The 7,803-nt window shown below is 42.5% G+C and overlaps 1 non-coding gene across 1 annotated transcript; it reads left to right on the top strand.

Annotated features, from left to right (window-relative positions):
• The first annotated feature begins 3,803 nt into the window (after positions 1-3,803).
• On the top strand, positions 3,804-3,878 carry Trnas-cga (transfer RNA serine (anticodon CGA)). Its single transcript has one exon. It is a non-coding gene; the product is annotated as a tRNA-Ser (tRNA).
• Positions 3,879-7,803: the final 3,925 nt, after the last annotated feature.

Genomic DNA, 7,803 nt, shown 5'->3' with positions numbered 1-7,803 from the left:
ATCTCTAATGAACGGGTACATAATATTTTGCATAAACATTTGGACATGAGAAAGCTATCCGCAAGATGGGTTCCGCGATTGCTCACGCTTGACCAAAAACAGAATCGTGTGAAGTGTTGCAAGGATAGTTTGCAGCTGTTCAGGTAGAATCAGCAGGACTTTAAGCGTTGTTTCGTCACTGTGGATGGAACATGGATACATTACTATACTCCTGAGGCCAAAGAACAATCTGAACAATGGGTTACCAAGGGAGAATCTGCACCAAAATAGGCGAAAACCATTCCTTCGGCCAGAAAGGTTATGGCGACTGTCTTTTGGTGTTCACAAGGGATAATCCTCATTGACTATCTGGAAAGGGGTAAAACTATTAAAGGGGCAGATTATTCATCGTTATTGGACCGTCTGAAAACCGAGCTGCAAGAAAAACGCCTGCGATTGGACGGCAAGAAAGTCCTTTTCCATCACGACAATGCACCAGCACACATCCAAACAGTTGTAGTCGCAAAATTAATGGAAATAGGATTCCAACTCGTTTCACATCCCCCCTGTTCTCCAGACTTGGCTTCCTCGGACTTCTATTTGTTCACCAATTTGGAGAAACTGCTGGCGGGACAAAGATTTTATTCAAACGGCGAGGTGATTGCAGCAACTCATAGCTACTTTGCAGACTTGGACAATTCCTATTATTCGGAAGGGATCAACAAATTAGAACAGCTTCACGATAAAGGATGACAGCCAAAAACAGTTGCAGGATAAAAATTTATTAAAATTCTTGACCAAGGTTTCGTTACATATAAATATACCTTCATCAGAAGTAAAAAATCTAAAATTACATCATGCAATGGAGATCAATAAAACAATTGTGCCAAAGGCGTCGTCAATAATTGAGACATCATCTCCATCTGTACAACATGATTTTTTACTTCTGATGTGCCAAAGGCGTCGTCAATAATTGAGACATCATCTCCATCTGTACAACATGATATTTTACTTCTGATGAAGGTATATTTATATGTACCGAAACCTTGGTCAAGACTTTTAATAAATTTTTATCCTGCAACTGTTTTTGGGTGTCATCCTTTATCGTGATGAATTTCAACAGTTGCTGTTGCAGCCATGTTTAAAATCCTGAAATTAGAACAGCGTTGGACGAGGTGTATAAGTCTAAAAGGAGACTATGTCGAAAACTCAAAAAGGTTTACCCCAAAGATGTAAGTACTTTTTATTTTTGCACGGACTTTTCAAACGCCCCTCGTATGTGTGGTACCATGATATACACTGAGGCGACGAAAGTCATAACTAGCGACATGCACACATGCAGATGGCAGTAGTATCGCTACACAAGATATAGGACAGTGCTTTGGCAGAGCTGTCAGTTCTAATTAGGTGAATCACGTGGAGAGCTTTCCCATGTGATAAGACCGCACGGTGGGAATAGACTTCGAACGCGGAATGGTAGTTGGAGCTAGACGCATGGGACATTCCATATCGGAAATCGTTAGGGAATTCAGTATTCGAAGACCCGCGGTGTCAAGATTATGCCAAGAATACCAAATTTCAGGCATTACCCCTCACCACGAATAACACACTGGCCGACGGCCTTCAGTTAACGGCTGAGAACAGCAGCGTTTCCGTAGATTTGTCAGTACTACCACACAAGCAACACTGTGTTAAATAAAAGCAGAAATCAATGTGGGACGTACGTCGAACGTATCCGTAAGGATTATGCGGCGTAATTTGGCGTTAATGGGTTATGACAGCAGATGACCGACGCGAGTGCTTTTGCTAAAAGCACGACATCTTCTGCAACTTCGTGATCACCTAGACTACTGGAAAACGATGGACTGGCCAGACGATTCCCGATTTCAGTTGGTAAGAGCTGACGGTAGGATTCGAATGTGGCATAGACCCCACGAAGCCATGGACATTAGTTGCCAGCAACGTATTGCGCGAGCTCGTGGTTGCTTCAAACCAATCGCGAACAGTTGTACCCCGGTGACATATGGGTCAAACAGATGGAAGTCGGTGGGTGCGAGATCCGGGCTGTATGGTGGAAGATGAGTCCAATGAAGTTTTGTGAGCTCTTCTCGGATGCACAGACTTTCGTGAAGCGCTGTGTTGCCATGGAAACAGATAAAGTCGTTTGAATTTTTGTAGCGACGAACACACTGAAGACGTTTCTACAATTTCCGGGGGGAGGCGAGGGAGGGGGGGGGGCTGTGTGCGGGCGGCCGACACGTGGGAAATCGGACAGTTTTGTGCGACTTCGTTGCGATGACGACAGACGTCTTTCCAAACGAATCATCGTCCTTTGTTCGCTAGCAGATGTGATCTGTGTTTACGTGGAACAGACTGGGTACTCTGACCCTATTGAACCGATAATTGACTGAAAATGGGTATGTTCGGCAACTTTGAGACCATTTACAGTCATTCATGGACTTCATGTTCCCAAGCGCGTCACCGGGCCAAAACCGTTCGCGATTGGTTTGAAGAACAATGTGCACAGTTCGAGCGAATGATTTGGTCATCCAGATCACCCGACGTCAATCCCATCATCCATTTATGGGACATAATCGCGAGGTCAGTTCGTGTACAAAATCCTGCACTCGCAAAATTTTCGCAATTACGGACGGCTATGGTGGCAGATGGCTCAATATTTCTGCAGGGGACTTCCAACGACTTGTTGAGTCAATGCCACGTCGAGTTTCTGCACTAAGCCGAGCAAAGAGAGGTCCGACAAGATATGAAAAGTATCCCATTGATACTACTTGCGAAATGTATTGCGAAGTAGCACAAAAGTAATACATTTAAACGTAATGCAGTTTTTCACGCATTTCATTGTATATGACGGCACATCTCCTGATCTATGTGACACGTAGGTGGTTCTTACTATTGCTTGACCTGAACTGATATGTGAACCAAATTTGGCTGAAATCAGATGGGTAATAACTTAGGAAGACATCTGGAACATACATTCACATACACACACGCATATATCCATTTTTATAATATGAATGGGTATCTCGTGCTGACGTTTTTCTATAATTTCTCATTCTTCTGGTTCTTTCGGCGATGATAGACACAAACTTCAGATAACGAGTTTTCTTTCGCACTGTTCCTGGAACTGACCTTCTTCACGCAATTATGCTCATGACCATTTTCTTATTATTATTGGTATGTTAAATTTACATCCGCTTGCGATACTACATTGTAAACTGGAACTTTATATACTGGTTATTACAGATTAAAGTACAAATTTTCATTTTCTTTTCTGCTTATTATTATTATTATTATTATTATTATCATTACCAGAATGAGAATCCAGATCACCCGACGTCAATCTCATCATCCATTTATGGGACATAATCGCGAGGTCAGTTCGTGCACAAAATCCTGCACTCGCAACATTTCTGCAAGGTTCGCAGAAGAGCTTCTGTAAAGTTTGGAAGGTAGGAGACGAGATATTGGCAGAAGTAAAGCTGTGAGTACCAGCCGTGAGTCGTGCTGCAGTAGCTCAGTTGGTAGAGCACTTGCCCGCAAAATGCAAAGGTCCCGAGTTCGAGTCTCGGTCGGGCACACAGTTTTAATCTGCCAGGAAGTTTCATATCAGCGCACACTCCGCTGCAGAGTTAAAATCTCATTCTAGAAACATCCCCCAGGCTGTGGCTAAGCCATGTCTCCGCTATATCCTTTCTTTCAGGAGTGCTAGTTCTGCAAGATTCACAGAAGAGCTTCTGTAAAGTTTGGAAGGTAGGAGACGAGATACTGGCAGAAGTAAAGCTGTGAGTAGAGGGCGTGAGTCGTGCTCCGGTAGCTCAGTTGGTAGAGCACTTGTCCGCGAAAGGCAAAGGTCCCGAGTTCGAGTCTCGGTCGGGCACACAGTTTTAATCTGGCAGGAAGTTTCATTATTATTATTATTATCTCTGTATCACTGTGTTAGCTTTAAAGATAATCTCCATAAATGCCTGTTAGGTACAAGAGGAAGGCTAAAGGCTCGAATCTTGCCAGGTAGAATAGATGCATAAAGAAATAATGCCTTGGTGTTTTCTTAGCAGACTTGTTACGTTAAGTAACCAAGCTACGACTAAAATGATGTAATCTAAGCAGAACAATCTTAATTGCAATAGGATCGCAATTGGGCTTACTTCGCACAATAGTTTTTACTTTAGCAACTTGCATTGTGGTTTTATTCCAGAGAATATAGCCGTAATCTAAGTGCAGTTCGCTTACATTTTATCCACCAGACAAGCATTTTAAACTGTCAAAAGCAAATACCTGTCATTAATTGTTTGCTACGGACCGGGTTTCTACTGCACTAGCCAACAAAATTTTACATTTTTCCTGTAACTGGTATGGGAACAGCTATCTTTATGTTTTCAGGTGTGCTGATGCGCTCAGCGGACGTCCAGTTACGGTTCTGGCTTGCTAAGTCCAGCCTTTGCCGCCGATGAACAGCAGTTCAAAATGGCTCTGAGCACTATGGGACTTAACATCTAAGGTCATCAGTCCCCTAGAACTTAGAACTACTTAAACCTAACTGACCTAAGGACATCAGACGCATCCGTGCCCGGGGCAGGATTCGAACTTGCGACCGTAGCGGTCGCGCGGTTCCAGACTGTAGCGCCTAGAACCGCTCGGTCACCTCGGCCGGCTGAACAGCAGTCAGCAGGGGCACGTGGTGGTGGTGGTGGTTGGTGGTAGTGGTGGTGGTGGTAAGTTCCTGTGGGACCAGACTGCTGGGGTCATCGGTCCCTAGGCTTACACACTACTTAACCTAACTTAAACTAACATACGCTAAGAACAAGACACATACCCATGCCCACGGGAGGACTCGAACTTCTGGCGGAACGACAGTCACTTGAGCCAGGCGCCTGCTGATGAGGTCCGTATGCAGCAATGTTCACAGAAGGTAAAGGAGCGGACGCTTTCTCGCCTTTGTTCATCTGGGCGATCAGTTGGTCAACAGTTGCTTGTCTATTCGGCGGTACACATCTCCGCAGCTGTCGTTCATCCCTGTCATATATGGCGTGTGGTGTACCACAGTTGCCTTGCCGCCGGTTTTGGATAGCGCGATTTTGCTGTGCATAGTCTACATTAACCACAACAGCACGCGAACAGTTAACAAACTTACAAACTTGGCAGTTTCGGAAAAGATTCCACCTTTGGCGCGAAAGCCGATGACCATACCCTTTCGGCCGTCAGATAAATCACTCCGTTTCCCGACTGAAAAAGTAATGTATTGCAGAGTAGCTTCACACCATTGTAAATATAAAGTTTTAACAAAATGTCAGTTTGGTTTCCAGAAGGGGGTTTCAACGGAAAATGCTATATATACTTTCAGTATTGAAATATTAAATGCTCTGAGTAACCGGAAGTCACCCGTTGGGTTTTTGTGTGATCTATCAAAGGCTTTTGATTGTGTAAATCATGGAATACTTCTAGATAAGCTCAAGTACTGTGGTATGAATGGGACAGTGCTCAAATGGTTTAAATCATACCTAACTGGAAGAGTGCAGAAAGTTGAAATAAAAAGTTCACATAATATGCAAAAAAACTGGTGATTTCTCAAACTGGGGAAAAATCGAGAATGGGGTGCCGCAAGGTTCGGTCTTGGGTCCTCTGCATATATTTATGACTTACCATTCTATATTCACGAAAATGCAAAGCTGGTACTTTTTGCCGATGATACAAGTATAGCTATCACACCCGACAGACAAGAATTAACTGGTGAAATTGTAAACGATGTTTTTCAGAAAACATTAAGTGGTTTTCTGCAGATGGGCTCTCATTAAACTTTGACAAAGCACTGTATATACAGTTCCACACAGTAAATGGAATGACCCCATTAATAAATATAGACTTCGATCAGAAATCGGTAGCTAAGGTAAAATATTCAAAATTTCTAGGTGTATGCATTGATGGGGGCTTGAACTCGAAAAAACACACAGAGGATCTGCTGAAACATTTGAGTTCAGCTAGTTATGCTATGAGGGTCACTGCAAATTTTGGCGATATACATCTGAGTAAATTAGCTTAACACGCCTATTTTCATTCTCTGCTTTCGTATGGCATCATATTCTGGGGTAACTCATCATTGAGTAAAAGAGTGTTCATTGCACAAAAGCGTGTAATCAGAATAATTGCTGGAGCTCATCCAAGATCATCCTGGAGACACTTATTTAAAGAGCTAGAAATCTTCACCGTAGCCTCACAATATATATATATTCACTTATGAAAATTGTTATTAACAATCTGTACGAATTCAAAAGTAATAGCAGTGTACATGGCTACAACACTAGGAGAAAGGATGATCTTCAATACTTAAGGTTAAATCTAACTTTGGCTCAGAAGGGGGTAAACTATGCTGCCACAGAAGTCTTTGGTCACTTACCTAATAGCATCAAAAGTCTGACAGATAGCCATATAGCATTTAAAAGGAAATTAAAAGAATTTCTTAACGGCAACTCCTTCTACTCATTAGATGAATTTTTGGATATAGTAAGTGGGTAATTTCCCAACCTCAAAAAAATTGAGTGTCATGTAACATTTCGTCTAGTGTAATATCATGTATAGACACTTTTTATCAACCTGACACGTTCCACATCATTATGAAGTGTCGTATTCATGATCTATGCAACAAATACTAATCTAATCTAATCTATACCCTTCACTGCTAGTTTGTGAGTGACTGTTCCACAGTGATGTTGAACATAGGCGGTGGTCATAGTAACGTGACTGGACCGTGTACAAACCGGAGGTGAGTCAAATAAGGCATCGATATTGAACCAAAAGGGGGAAATCGAGTGACATAAGAGATACTGTCGATGGGTAAACTGTTTGACCCAGCGCCTGGGAACGAGAATATCGGAAACGACAAACCTGGCTGTTCAAATGCTATTGCCATGGCCATCACTGGAAAGCGATTTAAGGACAGTGAAACTACGAGTAGAGGACCAATTGTTAGATTTTCATGTCTCATCAGGGAACGTGGAGGTGGGAGACTTGCCCGCTCTTTAAAGCAGGAAAGGCAATGATCTGGGGCAGATATGACGTCAGAGTACAATGTTGAAACGTCCCCTTAGAACAATTATATATATCTGTGCTTAAACTGACACACAATATTTTTGGCGCAACACAATCTTACTTTCAAAAATCCCTACGAAAGAATGGCCCTGACTAACATTAACCTATACGTTTCACAAATCACTTACCTCACAAAAATCTTCGTTACTCAAGCTACTGCAATACAGCGAGCGCCACTACTGCCAGCTAAATAATAGATTCAAACTACTGAAGGCACTAACTACTGATAAGCAGAGTCAGCAAATGAAAGATTTTAATAGAGAACAAACAATGTATGTACCTTAATAGTCATAATATATATATCAGTTCATGACACCAGTTCTTACAAATTTCAAAACGCTGCCATCTATCTCCCCACGTCCACCACTGCTGGCGGCTCACCTCCAACTGCACAACGCCACGCGCTGTTCACATCCAGCTGCCGCTGCCCAACACTACAATGGCAGACAACAATGCAAGCCAGCCACAGACTGCACACAGCACAGCCAGTGATTTTCATACAGAGTGCTACGTGGCGTTACCAATAAGAAAACCTAAACAGCCTACTTACATAGCCCCCATGCTCCCCACAAAAAACTTTACAAATTGTTTTGGGCAGTGGCCAATACCGATTTGAAATTTTTTTTCATAATTACAATTACAAAGAAATCAAATGAACACACTTATTGGTACAATGTTGGTCAAAAGTTAAAATTTTCTCACAGTCCGTAAAGACAGCCC

Source organism: Schistocerca gregaria, chromosome 2 (assembly GCF_023897955.1).
Source record: "Schistocerca gregaria isolate iqSchGreg1 chromosome 2, iqSchGreg1.2, whole genome shotgun sequence".
NCBI classification, from domain to species: Eukaryota; Metazoa; Arthropoda; class Insecta; order Orthoptera; family Acrididae; genus Schistocerca; species Schistocerca gregaria.
The sequence above is the reverse complement of the archived record's forward strand: the minus strand, read 5'-3'. Positions and strand labels throughout refer to the sequence as shown.